This window comes from Periplaneta americana, chromosome 7 (genome assembly GCF_040183065.1).
Source record: "Periplaneta americana isolate PAMFEO1 chromosome 7, P.americana_PAMFEO1_priV1, whole genome shotgun sequence".
In the NCBI taxonomy this organism is placed as follows: domain Eukaryota; kingdom Metazoa; phylum Arthropoda; class Insecta; order Blattodea; family Blattidae; genus Periplaneta; species Periplaneta americana.
The window spans coordinates 34,452,855-34,469,966 of NC_091123.1; the positions used below are offsets into that span (position 1 = coordinate 34,452,855).

The 17,112-nt window shown below is 37.6% G+C and overlaps 1 long non-coding RNA gene across 4 annotated transcripts in view; it reads right to left on the minus strand.

Moving 5' to 3' along the window:
* Nucleotides 1-708: 708 nt before the first annotated feature.
* The window catches only part of LOC138703052 (uncharacterized), a 74,432-nt gene continuing 58,028 nt past the window's right edge, over nt 709-17,112 (minus strand). For 2 of the 4 annotated variants that reach the window (XR_011332952.1, XR_011332954.1), the window contains 3 exons: nt 17,009-17,104; nt 16,747-16,842; nt 709-14,106 (listed from right to left, as the gene is read on the minus strand). This is a non-coding gene — a long non-coding RNA (uncharacterized lncRNA). The remainder of the gene's footprint in view (nt 14,107-16,746; nt 16,843-17,008; nt 17,105-17,112) is intronic. The other 2 variants (XR_011332953.1, XR_011332955.1) reach the window with 2 other exon arrangements.

Consider the following 17,112-nt stretch of genomic DNA (forward strand, 5'->3'; position numbering starts at 1 on the left):
GTAAAACGAATTAATGTCACAAAGTAGGCCCAGAAATACACTACATAACAGAAACGACGTCCATTGAAAAATATAAACCCAACAAAACCGACTAAAACCAATTAATCTGACCATAACTGCAAACATGTCTATTCAAACCTAATAACCCATGGACAAAAGCAAAAACAAAATGTAGCATCACAAATACACCAAATTATACACCCTGACCACATCTCTAAACATATTGATTCTAAAATATCGATCCACCAAAAAAAAAAAAAAGCCAACAGAAAACTGAGTAACACCAATTAATCTCTCAAACACAATATTATACACCCCAATAACAGAAACATCAATTCGAAAACATAGCCTCATCAAAAAAAAAAAAAAAAAAAAAACCAGAGCCACAAATAGAAACCCAGACCTAACCTCAACATAAACAACGTCAATTGGAAAATATAACCTAAAATAAATGATACTCAAAAAGTAGAGGTACAATAATCTCACAAAGTAGTGGCACAAGTACACTAATCTCAACACAAACGGCATCAATTTCAAAACATAACAAAGCAAAGAGAAAACTGACTAAACCGAATTTATCTAGAAAAGTACGCATAGAAATAAAGACACTCAATGAAAAATATAAACTCAAGAAATGGCAATAAAACGAATTCATCCCATAAAGTAGGACCACATAATACATACATACATACATACATACATACATACATACATACATAGACAAAAGCACAAAGAAAACTAAGTAAAACAAATTCATCACAAAACTGAGTGAAATCTAACAAAGTAGGCACAAAAGCCAACAGAAACCTAAGTAAAACGAATTAATCTCAACAACTACAAGCAGATACAAACCAATGGACAAAAGCAACAAGAAAACTGAGTACAACGAATTAATCTCAAACATCAACCCATCAACGAAAACAGACAGTAAACTCGGTACAGGCTGGTTCACAATAAACAGTGAAAGGAAATGCCTTAAAACAAATTAATCTCGAAAAGTCCCATTACCCCATATATCAATTTACGTTAGTCTCTTTCTGTATGAGATCATATCAACTAAACAATGGCTCATAAGTCTTATTGCAAGTAAGACTATACACACTGACTTTCTGCAGCATTTTCAACAGAATCCTCCTCCGAACTAAACACCTTTCAGATGGGAACACAAACTCTTCTCCACAGATAATGTAAAGGATAAGAAAACAAGTGGCAGACTGCTATCGACAATTGCCTGTGGTCTCACTGTAGTTATACACCCTGATCACAACGTCGATTGAAAAATATAAACTCATCAACAAAAGCCAACAAGAAACTGACTGAACTGAATTAATCTTAAAAAGTAGTGCCGCAAACACACAACATATACACCGTGACATCAACAGAACACAAGCTCAATGAAAAATATTAACAAAGTAGGGGCATAAATACACAAACCCGTGCACAAAAGCAAAAACAGAACTAAGTAAAACGAATTCATCTAAACAAGTAGCACAACTTAAAAGACATTGATTCAAAAATATCAACCCATCTAAAAAAAAGCCAACAGAAAACTGAGCAAAACTAATTAATCCAACAAATTAGGGACTCAAATACTCTAGCGGTCTTACTAATAAACCGTGTATAGTTTTTATACTAGACTTAAGTAGCGTTGAGACAGAAAAACCATGCATAAGCGATGGATGTATAAACAGTCTGTAACTATACAATGGGAATTGCTTTGCAGTAGTTATATACAGCACATGAAACCCCTTGTTTAAGTGTTGTATATAGAGAAAAAATGATCGCCTCTCTAACAGCTGTTCGTATCAACTGTCATTTTATGATGACCACAGAATAAATAGAATAATATTGCTTTAGCTTGTACTCTTTGACCAAAATATAGTGTTGTAATCGATCAGAGCCAGTTGTACTATCAATACTTTAACACAGCACACTAGAGAACCTCAGATATTCTATTATCTTTCATAACGATGTAATGACGAAACTATGACGTAGCTGTGTTAACAGTTAAACTGTTATATACAAGGTATGTAGTGGTTATTAGTAGGGAATTTACACACGACTTATAAACGAGCTACCCTTTGTATAAGACAGTTAAACGTCTGTATCTAGAGCTTTTATTAGTAAGACCGTAGGTATACACAACGTCAATTGAAAATATAAATCCATCAACAAAAGCATACAGAAAACTGACCACAACAAGTAGGAACCCCAATAACAACAGAAATATAAACTCATCAACAAAAGCAAAAATAAACTAAGTAAAACGAATTCATCTCAAAAAGTTGCGCCAGAAATGACACTCGTTGAAAAATATTAACCCTTCAACAAAACTCTGTAAAATCAAATAATCTAACAAAGTAGACAGAAATACCACCACAACACAAACGACATCAATTGTAAAATATAACTTCATCAACAAAAGCAAAAAGAAAAAATTTATTCAGTAAAACCAATTAACGTAACAATGCAGCACCAGAAATACACAACACAAAAGATGTTCATTCAAACATATAAACTCACCAACAAAAGCCTACAGGAGCCTCTACAAAACAATCTCATCTCAAAAAGTAGAACCACAACACACATGACATCAATTGAAAAAGCAAAGAGAAAAGCTACTAAAACGAATTCATCTAACAAAATACAGACAGAATTACACTACACTGTGGCCACAAAGTCCCATTAACCCATATGTAAACTTATTTCACTTTGTTTCTGTTTCAGACTGTATCAATTCAACAACGGCTGATATGTCTCAGCAACGTTATGAAACAACTCAAAGAGGAAACACTATTGCAGAGATGCGGACCGACTTTCTACAACATCTTCCTCTTTTCAGATGGCAACACAAACTCTTCTCCACAGGTGACGTAAAGCACACTTCTATGATAAATTCCCACTCACTTTCCTTGTTTATAATAGGGGTACTGGAACATTGTGACCTCTCTGTAGACATACATTCTCATCACACCACAAAAGACACTAAATGAAAACTATAAACTCATCGACAAAAGCCAACACTAAATGCAGTAGAACCACAAACACACAAGATATACACCCTCACCACAACACAAAACAAGTCGATTCAAAACTATTAACTCACCAACAAAAGCCAACACTAAATGCAGTAGAACCACAAACACACAAGATATACACCCTCACCACAACACAAAACAAGTCGATTCAAAAATATAAACACATCGACAACAGCCAACAGAACCCAATAAAACGAATTAATCTAACAAACTAAGACTAAAATGCACTAGATCACAACAGAAAAGACATTGGATCATCAACAAAAGCAGAAACAAAACTAAGTCATACCAATTACTCTCAAAAAGTATAAGCAGATATACACCCAGATCCCAACAGAAAGACTTGGATTCAGAAATACAAACCCATGGACAAAAGCAACAATAAAATGCAGTAAAACAAATTAATCTCTAAAAGCAGGGGCAGAAACAAACAATATGTTGTGTACATCAATTTCCGATGCCCGTGCGTCCTGCTTTAAATGGTTCAAACCTACCCGCGCGAACAACAGTCTCTGTTTTCTCTCTCTAAGAAAGCAGGCTGGCTCGCTTTTCCCTCTTATGAGGGAGAAAGCAAAGATCGCGCGGCGATGAGTCACATTGGCAGTAGACATGCCCCCAGGCACTGTGACGGCAACCCACGCTAACACCCCAAACAAAGAAGAGCTTAGTGACGTCAGCTCCGAGAGGGGTATATAAGAAGGCCCAGCGAGTCCCAGATGGAATGATACGCCTCATTTCTAACTACCTCCAAGGCCATACATTCAAAACCCGTGTAGGCACTAGTTTCTCCACCCCCCGTGAAATTCACGCAGGAGTCCCACAGGGTTCCATTATCGGGCCCATACTTTTCAATATATTCATTAATGACCTCCCGTTTTGCTATATCCACGGCAGAAGTAGTCATCTGTATATCTATGCAGACAACACTGCCCTCTTGGCGATGGGCAAAACCTATAGATTAGCGTCCCATAGATTGCAATCGATCTTAGATCACCTCCAGCCGTGGTTCCACGACTGGAGAATCAAGGTCAATGTAGACAAATGTCAGGCCACACTCTTTTCACTAAGAGCGAGGCTCAAAGACATACCACCACCACCACCACCCACACTTTTCGGACGAGAAATGCCGTGGATGAAACCAAATTAAATATTTTGGGATCATTATGGACTCTCATCTCACCTTCCGAGATCACATCCAATCCCTTCTTCGTAAGGCCAACGGGCTGATAGTTAGACACTATCCCATTCTGGCGGCCTTAACTCCTGACAACCTGAGGGTAGGACTTACCATGTATAAGACCCTCATTCGCTCTGTCATTACCTATGCCGCACCCGCATGGGGGTTTGCGGCAGTGTCCCATCTCCGTAAACTCCAAGTTATCCAAAACCAGGTGATTCGACTCATTACCCATCTCCCCCGAGTCGCCTCGAGAAGAAAGTTCCATGATGAACTAGAGTTGCCAACCATAGACGAGTTCATTGCTCGACTGGCTAGGAACCTGTATGCGGAAGCTCGTGCTAACCCCAACCCGCTCATATCTGGCCTCGGCCAGTATGATCCTAGGTTACGGCGTAGACACCAGACAGGTCCATTAGCTATACTATTGAGACAGGAGGACAGGGAGGTTGGCGTTACTCCCAGGTTTTGGTAGCCACAACTCAACTCCATGAGACTCTTTGGATAGTGCAACCACTTTAAAATGACCTTGTCTTAACTGGGCTAAACAAAATCCCTCCCCAACAATATCTACTTTTGTTGATCAATGGAACTATCATAGAGTCAATTGGCTAGTATAGATCCATCGATTCATAGAGTCATTCAAACTAAGAGCCAACTGGCTAGTCTCCGATATTGAGACAACTCATCCTGCCTAAGGGTTTTCCGTGGTTTTCCTCAAGGCGCTAAGACAAATGTTGGGATGAGTCCTAAAAGAAATGGGCCATGGACCTGCAATCATATCCCCATGAATCTCCCTAATTAACTCTAAATTAATTAACAATTACATCTCTCCCCCCTCTTCGCAATTGAGCCATCATATAGCCAAATGGCTGGTCTTGGAACTGACACAAATCAACAAGGCTCATGACAACAATCACCTCCTGCATAATAGCCAATTTGGCTCGTCTCTTATATGAGACAACTCATCCTGCCTAAGGTATTCCGTGGTTTTCCTCAGGCGTAAGACAAATGTCGGGATGAGCCCTATAAGAAATGGGCCACGGACCTATATGTCCTTCCCCATATATATTCCCTTTATTATAAACGAAGTATGCCCTAGTTCAGAACTTATATAAATTGTCTATTAAATATAGCAAGTCACTCAATTATTCGCAATTGAAAGGACAGGGACCTCTCAAATTGCAGATTTAGATTTCACGGCGCTTCTTCCGACAGCCTTCACATGCTTTGTCATCGAACAACAGATGACAGCATCTTGCCATCCTAACAGCAAACACCAGCCAGCTCTTCCTCTTCCCATTCCATGATCACTTGATCAATCTCAGTCTCCCTCCCGTATGTGGTACCTAAGAGGTTACATCCAATTTCGGCTTCCCCTTCAAATTTTTCTAGAGCTCCCTCAGGGGAGCAGCATAACCCGGAGTGAGACTAGTGGCCAACAGGCTTGGAGCTCACATATTTAAATTTTGTACAGCCCCCAATCCCTTGCAAGGACGCGTTTTGCGTAACTTTTAAATTTGTCCTCCCAATTCTCTTTCGATTTTCGACTATAGCGTCAGACTGGTCAGACGGGGGTTAGCTAGCAGCTACCCTCGTCCAGTGCTCATTCTTCTCGCTTAGGCCCAGAGGCTTGCTTTTTGTTCGGACGTGTCTACACACGGCCGGCACCCCAGGAACAGGGAGCCAGCCGCACCCCTGTCTCCTGTATTCTTTCCTACACCAGCCGAATCTTCCTCACTTCTTACGTACTTATTTTATTCTCGTCTCATCACCACCTCCAACCCACACACTTCTCTCCCCTGATCACCCTTATCTCTCACCATCCTGACTTCGACTCCCAGCTCTTATCCCGGCTTGTTCGATTAAACACAACCATCTCCTCAGCCCCCCCCCCCTCTAGAGTCGGTAAGTCGCGAGTGCGCTCTGTTGATCCGTCGATGATAGAGGTCACCCTTCCCCGCTCCTGAAGTCGGTAAGTCGCACAGTACACTGTGTTGATCCTCCGATGCCAGGAGCTTGTTCTCGAAGTCGGTAAGTCGCACAGCACACTGTGTTGATCCTTCAAACTAGACAACTAACCTTCTACCTCATTCCATCTCTCTCGTTATCCTGCCCCCCCCCCCCGCAACACACCTGAGAGCAAGCCGATTTTCCCCCAGGCACTCCCGTTACCCCTACCGTCCTCTCACTTAAGTCGCACTTTACTATCACCCATCATAACTCTCCCCGCATCGAAGCCTCAGGACGAATTTCTAAACTATCAATTTCTATCACGACTCCCCCATTACCCCTACCACAGAACTAGGAGGGAACCATAGTTACATTTTCACTGTTATTTCTGTAATAAACAATGTTACTTTAAAAACAGTCTTTCCTTTAACCTTCACGACAGTTTCGTATCATCACCCTACCCACCAGATACAGCCATCTTGTCACGTCACTCCCGTTTCCTCTCCCCACCTCGACAACACGTCAGAGAGTGAAACGACAAGGAGTCCAGCAAATATTATATACCCTGACCACAACACAAAAGACACTGCTTCACAAATATGAATCCATCGACAAAATCAAACAGAAAACTAATTAAAACGAGTTAATCTATAAAGTACAAACAGATATACACCCCAATCACAATAGAAAAGACACTGATTCACAAATAGAAACCCATCGACAAAAGCCAACAGAAAACTCAGTTACACAACTTAATCCCCAATCACAACACAAAAGATGTTCATTCAAAAATATATACTCGTCAACAAAAGCAAACACAAAACTGACCAAGTCCAATTAACTTGGGGAATTAACACACAATACATACACCCCAATCACAACAGAAACGATGCTCATTCAAAAATATTAACCCATCCACAAACATCAACAGAAAACTGAGTAAAATCAATTCATATATATATATATATATATATATATATATATAAAACTAGGCAGATAAACACACAAAATATACACCCCAATCGCAACAGATAAGACAATCATGGAAAAAGAACTCGTCTACAAAATCCAACAGAAAACAAATTCATCTTAAAAGGACCAGCAACACATACACCCCAATCAGAACAGAAACCTTGACAAAAACTAATTAATCACCAGCAGCAGAGTACAAGATATAAAAATCCACGTTGTGCCACTTTCATCTACATTTCTAGAATGAACATGACAACCCAAGCAGATGTACAACCAATTACACCTATAACTCCTATCTTCATCAATGTCAACAACGAGGAAAGACCATCAAAAATAGACATGCCATACAGAGAGTAAGCGTACATTACATATAATTTTAGGTACCTAATTGTTACAATTTATTGTTTTGTGTGTGTGTATCTAGCTTAACACAATAACAAATTACCACATTTACTCACATTATAGACGCACTTTACCCCATAATCTTTGGATAAAAAAATCCACAATGATATTATGCACAACCTAAATATATACAACATATCCCAGGCAATAATCACAGCTCATTTCCACATCAGGCATTCAAGTAATATTCAAAATCATTGATTCTGCAACTTCTCCAAATGTAACTACTTTCACCTTGCAATCTGCCAAGTAACTTGTATATTTACACCTAACGAGGATCATTATAAAGCAATTCTTTCTTTCTTTCTTCTTTTCATTTCAATGTGTAATTACAGTTAACGCTTTAACCACAGTTCTCATTATTATTATTATTTATTTTTCTATCCACTCCCATTATTCATCAGCCAGTTATATTTATTTATAATACATATTTCAATGTGAGATCCGAAAGCAATTTTCAAGCGTAACTATGTTCATATACAACTATTACAATAGTATTGTAGAAATCTTTCTTCATGTATATAATTTGTGCTTGCAACAAATAAAAATAAATAAACTTTCCAAACCAACCTAACATAAAAAATAAACTTTTCCTTTCACAATTTTCACAAATGCATCCAACAATACCACATGTAGCCACTGAAAATGTAGTGCATACATTATGCACCTACTTCCCTCCCCCCTTACATACTGCTGTCAAAAATTGGGCTGCATACATTATGCACTGGCGTCTATTACATGAGTATATATGGTAATATATGAATTCAGATACAGTGTATACAATAATATGAAAAATAATTATTAGCAGTGTCATTTTATTATAATCATCTCACAATCATCAACATTTCCCTAATTAACATTTCTTTCAATAATTATTCAATGTAACGGTACATTCTTCCCATTATCAAATAAACTCATAATCCCATTTCATTTAACTGCAAGGGGCAGACTATATTGCTTCTACATCAGTAGGAAAGGCAAATTCTCATTCTCTGCTTTCACTACTCCCGCAAATTATCCTCAACAGTGAAATATGTCAAAATGTACATGTAAACTTTATAAAAACAAACATTTCCACTTTTCATTTGGAACAAAGTCATTTTTAGTCACAAGTAACTATCAAACCAATGTTTCGTCCAAAATATCTGCATCTCGCCCTCCCCAAAAGTCTTTTTCCCTCCGGCCTCCCAAATAACACTCCATATGCACCCTTAATCAGGTGAAGAACACATGCGTGCAGTTCTGCGTTGTTTAACTTTCTCCATTCTCCTGTAACTTAATCCCTCTTAGCCCCAAATATTTTCCTAAGCACCTTATTCTCCAATACCCTTAACCTCTGCCCCCCCTCTCAAAGTGACAGCCCACATTTCACAACCATACAGAACTAGATGACAAAAACTTCTTACAGGCATTCCCATTATTGATTCTGCATTTAATGTCATCCCAAATTATCAAGTAATACTGTCAAACTAAAACAATTACGCCAAAATTCATACATATTTTCCACTCAATTTTAGCATTTATTAACTTTTCTACACATTTCGCGTATATCATTAATACCAACAAATCACACTGCTAATAATCATTTACAATCACAAAGACATACCAAGATTATACAAATGTATCACAAAATTCACTGTTTCTGCAACATACACACTCCATTGCATCAAACTCCTCACATTTCTTATGCAGATAATAAAATTCATTCCATGTCTCTCACAAACCATTTCATTTTCTACACTATGCCAGCTGATATTTTTAACTACACGCACAGTTACATTCTCGACAAAATCTGTAAAAAAGCAGCTGTGATACAAGCTTCCTACAAATGTCCCAACTATGAAATCCGTACCCCAGAATAGAACAGCCTCCACTAATGCACATTCCCACTTCCGGAGCACCTCAACATTAAAGCACAATCCTATGTACAGAGTAACTACACTGCATCTTCAGCACACCTTAACTCATTAAAACTCACAATGGAGCTTCATGCAATGTGCAATATCTGTCATTCTGCAATGCCGCATGGCCATGTACGTGAAATCAAGAAACCACTCAGGGATCGACTTCTTCATTATTAACTTTTTCTAACACCTCATTACAAAAATTAAGCCTGTCATTCTAATCTTGGGGCTGTAATTCTTCCTCATCTTTTTCTGTCATTCACAGAATCTGTTTCATTCAATCTATTAAAAAATAACCTTCATATTACTTTTTTCCTTTTATCTATAAGGTACCGGTACTACTGGCCTGTCACGAAATTTACGTCTGAATTTTCGCCTCATCCAAGCACACAACTTTCTGTTCTTTACATACATAACAATCCCTTCATGAATACCATATCATCTAAACAACTACAAGTTACAGATAATATGTTTCAATTATAGATGTCGTAGTCTTGATAGACACATAGTCCATTAATCACAAGCATGATGGCAAAGACACACTGTACGTGAAAACCTATTTACTACGCACCTATAACCCACTAACTAACAATTTCCACACCTATCATTACAAAACCCAATCAACATGCCACTGCTGAAAACTCATCTCAGGCAAGTATTCCCTTTCGTGTTATCTCTCATCACGTCATTTACACAAGTACAGTAGGACCTCTATTATCCGTGGTAATGAAATGGTTGGATGGTTAATTCAACATGGTAATCAATTGGTTGGACTGGACAGTTAATCGAAAAAATCGCATAATCCATACCATTTCATATTTTCATAAATGAAGTGCATATTACCCAATTTTGTAATTTCCTTCATGGGATTGTGTTTAACATGCTAGGTGGTGGATCACAATTCCTTGACATGTTTGTTTGCAGAAAACAAGAATAATAGAGAAGTCTCCTGCTATAAAAAGGTAAAGGTAAAGTACCCCCGTAACATGCCATGAAGGCACTTGGGGGGCATGGAGGTAGAGCCCCATGCTTTCCATGACCTCGGCACTAGAATGAGGTGGTGTGGTCGGCACCACGCTCTGACCACCTTTTACCCCTGGGAAAGACCCGGTACTCAATTTTATAGGAGGCTGAGTGAACCTCGGGGCCGTTCTGAAAGTTTGGCTACGAGAAAAAATCCTGTCACCAACTGGGATCGAACCCCGGACCTTCCAGTCCGTAGCCAGCTGCTCTACCAACTGAGCTACAAATGTTATCACACACAATTTCAATGCCAATCTCCTATTTTCATGCAAAATGAGCCCCCAATTTCTCCAACAGTAGAACAGGAACTGAATGGTGCACAGGTTTCCTATAAATTGTGCACAAGTTCTAGGGACCACTTCCTTCAAAGCTAATGTTATGTTTTATTTAACGATGCTCGCAACTGCAGAGGTTATATCAGTGTCACCGGATGTGCCGGAATTTTGTCCTGCAAGAGTTGTTTTACATGTCAGTAAATCTACTGTCATGAGCCTGTCGCATTTAAGCACACTTAAATGCCATCGACCTGGCCTGGGATCAAACCCGCAACCTTGGGCATAGAAGGCCAGTTCCTTGAAAGCAGATAGTCACTATTTTACAAGTAACTGTTCTTATAGCCAGCAGTAGTACTATGTAAGGGTAAAAAAAAACTTGTAATAATACAAGGTATAGTACTACATTCTTTTCCACAGCAAAGAAATAAAGAAAAGCAAGAGAAAGACAAAACCATTCATGGGGTCAGGATAATCAAACTTCTATTCTATTTCCTTTCATGTTCTCTCTCATCAAGTCACCAAAACGATACTTTCTCCAACATAATATCACAGTGCCAGTCTAACAAATTCGAAACACATCATATTCTCCCAATTGCTATGGATCAAACACCTTTTCCACCACGCCCTTATTGTGAACACTGCTACATTCACCAACACTTCATGACTCATTCTCTATATTTCAACTAATTCTCCCACTTTTTTATAAATCAAATCTACAGATACAGCAAACCTCACCGCAATCAGCTGGCATAAGTAGAAAATGCACCTATCTCAATATGTATCTATACTGTTTTTGCTGTAAGAAAAATCCTAAGCACAGTCGAAACAATCACACGACGCAGGAAAATATTGGAAACTATCACCTTGTATTATTTTTACATAAAACATTGAATTCTAGTTGTTAAATACAATGAAACATATAACTTCATCATATGTAAAAGAAAAGCTACTTTTATATTTTGTTATGTACTATGAAAGCAGATGAGGTAGTCTGTTCTTGTAACAAGCTGACGTCACTTGAGCTCGTAGTTCTTCACGTAAGCACATGGCACTCAAGTATAGCTTCTGCATCCTCGATGTGTGTGGTTATTTAACAGAAGAGTCGAAACCCTCTCAGAAGCACAAAAAAACAAATAGTCTTAAATGTATATAATAAGTTATGTGAGTTTTAATTACAGTAATTATTAAGTAAATGTTTCCTAAGCAAATGAATGCACAGTAGTGAGGTTAGGCCTACTTGACGAGTAACAGGAAATGTTTAACGTGAGTAGGCGGGAACATGTACTGAGAATCTATGGTGCCAAACAGCGACCAATGAAGCCTCACTTCAGTCACGTGCTATTCTTTGTATTAGGATTTTTCTTACAGCAAAAAGTTTATACTTTGTCTTTCCTATTCAACCTATAAGGTAAGAACACCAGTAGTCAACATGTACTGTTTTTTTTTTTTTTTTCAATCCTCCAACTCTAGTACTTTACTGTAAGAAAGAATTTTAAATTCCTATTCAATTTACGTATGTGTTATTCATATTCAAAAATAAAATTAACAATATCCTCTTGATATGCACCTATAGTTGACACATTCTTTATACCCTCAAAAAATTTTGTCACTGGGAGACACAATAAAACACCTTACATAAGTTATTAAGCTTTAATAGTATTATTATTATTTCACAACAACTTTAATTTTATACAAACATTTTAAAACATCAGTCTAATATACAGAAAGATCCATTCCCCCCCTTACAGTCTCCACATACCCAATTATTTGATTGAAATATATAGCTTCAAATTCTGTTTCACTTGCATTAACACGTCTCTTCAAACCCAGTCCTTTTATTACAAAAATACAGAGGTAACCAAATCTGGACGTATTTCTCTTCCCCCCCCCCCCACAACAAATTCACAAATTCCTCAATACTTTTCGTATTATCTTCCTTTTTTTCTACATATTCTAATGCTTATGGTGAGATAATTACAGCAGGAATTCTTTCTCTCTTTCTTCTTTGGGGCTTCTCTTTCAACACAGCAACACCAAAATAAAGTCCTTTTCAATAATGAAGACACAAAACCCTTGCTTGTGGGCACCATTTCAAGTGCTTTGTCTTTTGACAGTGAAGGAGGTTCTAACAGTTGAACTGGGTGTGGTGTTGTGAGCATAGGTGGTCGTGGGAATAGGTGGTTATGGTTAAAATGGCTGTAGTGTCGTGGGAATACGTGGTTCTGGTTCAACTGGCTGTGGTGTCATCAGTCTAGGTGCTTCTCTTTGAGATTGCAGCTCTAATACATTCATATCTATTGCTATGTTTTCTTGAAGCTTGAAGCTGTAGGGTCTTTACTTTCTTCCAGAGAATCCTCTATGGAACAGGCTGGAAAGTTTTCAATTTGTCCATCAAACCACACGTCATTTACCTCTTTATTGCTGGAAATATTGTTGAATTTTTTTAGGAGCCATGCTTCTTCAATATTGTCTTACTGGGTACTTGAGGTTCACAGCCCCTGTCAACTATAGGTTCTAAGATTTGTAGACAAAAAAAAATTACGATATTCATGCACACTCTGTGAAGCATGTTTAAACTAGCTGTTTCAAGTTCACATAGCTGTCAACCTTAGGGAAAAAAACAAATTCATTTCAAAAATTCGTGTCAACTACAGGTGTCCTGTCGACTATAGGTGCTCTTACATCTACAGGGTGAACCATAGGTAATGTCATTAAATTCAAGAGATTATTCTTTCAGTTGTTTAAAACAAAAAAATTCATATGAAACATCTCACAGCATATTTTGGAAAAGCTATTCAATCAATTCCCAATATGCTTAGTCAGTTTAACACAAGAGTGTATTATGACACTAAATGAAATGTGCAGAAATTTCATCCAAACCAATGGAACCTTTTATTCCGCAAAGCAATTTCAAACCCTGCTGCACTGTGACAACACTGTAAAGCTGCTTGCACAGATGAAGCTCGCGTATGCAATGAAAAAAGAAACATAAATATGGCTCGGATAATTTCATTTCTCATATGTCACTTTACCGAATACTACTTTAAAACTTTTGGTTCACCCTGTATATCTGTTCTAATGAACTGTGCATTATAATTATTTTTATTTCCAACCTTAAGCTGGGGACATTCCTCTTGAAATCCTTCACTCTTTCTGATGTCATCTTCAAATCCTTCACTCCTTCTGATGTCCTCTCCAAATCCTTCACTTCTTCTGATGTCCTCTTCAAATCCTTCACTCCTTTCCATGTCCTCTTGAACTCCTTCACTCCTGATGTCCTCTTCAAATCCTGCACTTCTTCTTAATCTTCCTCATGGGTCTCAGGAAAAGCTGCATCTTCCTCTGGCCGGCAGACAAAACATCTGGAGGACAAATTCACAACGATGTCAGCTCAATATTATCCAAAATTTCATTTCTTACCAATGTTTATTATTGTCACACTATTATTACTTATCCAACTTTCATTATTTAGTTTCATGTTGTTTTATGGTCTAGATATTAATGTAATAACTATGGAACCAATTGTATCCAATTAGAATTAGAGTCTGGCTGGGCGGAAGAGAAGGCCTACTGGCCTTAGCTCTGCCAGATTAAATAAATAAATTATTATTATCATTTCTTACTTTACAATTCCTGTATTTCCTCATTACTTGTACTAATACGTTAGGCTACACAGACAACCCACTCTTTCTCGAACATTCCCAGTTTTCACACAATTGCCCCAGTGTCCCAACAAAACTTCGGGACACTTGCATTTCCTGGATTTTAGTACAGACGCGAAATACAATATTTCCTCAATTATTTAATTTTATCATCACCGGCAGCACAAGAATTCAACACCATTGCAAAAATGTAATAAGACATCAACAGAGTATTTCACTAAACAGCAGTGCAATCAGGTCAAAATCACATTTCTACCTGCGCGACCACAGCATTCCTTATTGTTATTTCACCTAACAGGACTGCACTCATGTGGAAACAATTTTCAGAATATCTGGAAACTTCATTTGTTACCCCTCCCCCCTCTCTAATCTTAAAACGCTCTAGCAATAGGCGTATGTACACTTCAAAACAGGTTTCCGTTACAATTGTATGCAGGCACATAGATTTCAACTGTACCATAACACTATTCAAGTCAGCAGACACATTCTAAAATCTCACAATATCCATGACTGGTGAGGTGTCAACTTTCCTTTTATGATTTTAAATGAACTGTACCGTTTCTAACATTTCTTAAATACAATCCACAAGAAAATACTTATTTATTAACATAACCGTATCTCACTTGCCAAACAACCCTAAAATGCAGCGATGCAAAATATCTCTCAAAGTTCCACCACACTCTAAATGCGTTTTTAAACAGTTCTTTTAGTACGATAAATGACATTCAAACTTTACTAATTATTTCTTTCGCCTAAGCCAGGCATGTCAAAACCCTGCACATTGTGCACTGGTCTCTGTGCAATGTGCAGTTCCTAATCCCCTACCTGGAGGGAGTGAATCGGCTTGGAGTGGAACACGACAGGGCTGTACATTACCTCCAGTAGCAGAACAGCTTTGGTTTCAGTAACGCAGATCAGTACGGGTGTGCTCATTGAGCTGTGACTGTGAATGCGTTATGAATATAAAGTAAGGAGTCCACAGATACAACGAAGAAAAAAAATCACGAATCATATAATGTAACTGTTATGATGTTTTCCTCAGCCAACAGTAATTCTTTTAAAATGAAAGGCTTTTATCATATCATGTGGACCTAATAGTGATGTGAGAATTTAAATCAGATTAGTAAAGTTCTCAAAATATGATATTCGCCAGCTCTTATTTCTTAATTAGTACTCTCACGGCAAGACAAACATGACAATGATGATGTTTTGGAGTCTGTACTAACACAGTCATGAATGGTTAGACAACTTACAACTTTTATTTGATAAGCTGATAAGTGATGACAATATTCAGTGAAGAATACATATGAGGGTCTTGAGGTTGTAATTGAAGAAAGAAATCAACTATTTGTAAAGCGAAAAATTTTTCTCGAAAAATAATACATAATGGCGAATTTTCCATCTCACATTACTATATTATCTTAATATACTTACGTTAATAAATCTTTAAACCTGACATAAAAAATGTCCCCGCTTCACAGCTTGTGAAGTACTCTTTTAACTCGATTCAGTAATGCTCCCAACTTGCTGTCAACGTTTTCCAAATAAACTATATATAAATTTAAATTCAAGCTTAATTTATCCAATTTATTAATAATAATATGAATTTATATTAATATGCAGCAAGGAAAAATGATTCCAGTGTAAAAGCCTCACAATGTCCTATTGCATGTAATTCGGAGTAAAATATTTTCTTTAACATTTGTGCACCAATGGCCCCAATAATGCTTGAGGAACAATGAAACAGCATTACTTTGAAATAATCAGTACCTACTATGTAAAATGAAATACTGTGTTCGTTTTTTGTTTCGAAATTACTGCAATATTTATATTTTCTTCAAATAATGTATACAAATCGTGTAAATAAATGATTCTTTACAAACGACTGCTTTGTGAATTGTAACTGAGTAAGTATATTGTTTCTTGTGTTACAATTATTGTCAAATATAGACACTAACAATAATTGTGTTTTTTCCTTCTGCTAAGTATGTTTATAATGTCCAAATGTTAATTTAATTGAACACTAGAAGTGCAGAATAGATTCTTGTACATCCCTCCTGCTAAAAACTGGAAGGAGCAACACGTTAATGACGCAATCTGCACAGACCGGCGTTCGGCACACATACACTGCACTTTCAGTGTCTGATTTCTGACATGCCTGGCCTAAGCCATTTATTCAAATACCAAAATGACATTTCACCATTTCTTTACGTACAACCTAAAGATTCTGTTCTTTAAATTAATATTGTCTATAATCCACGAAACAATAATCCAGATCCAAGTTCTACTCAAAACTTTCAGAGCACGACATTTTAACACTATTTAGTAATTCATATTTACCAGTTCATGCATATTTCCTGACTGGTATTTGATCCACAGCTATCTCGCATCTCTTGTCCCAGATCCACCTCCAGTCCACAACTGCCTCAAAATATCCTGCAACACAACACATGACAATCACATTTCCTTACAAGTGCCTTACATTTTCCGCAACCTATAAAACAACAAGTGATAATACAACATGCAAATCTTCAAAAACCTAAATCCACAAAATTTAATTCTTAATTATATTCCGTGTCTGTATGAGTAATTCCATGTTTACCAGTTTATGCATGTTTTCTGACTGGTATTTGATCCACAGCTGTCTCCCATCTCCTGTCCCAGAGCTGCCTCCAACCCCCAACTGCCCCAAAATACCCTGCAACA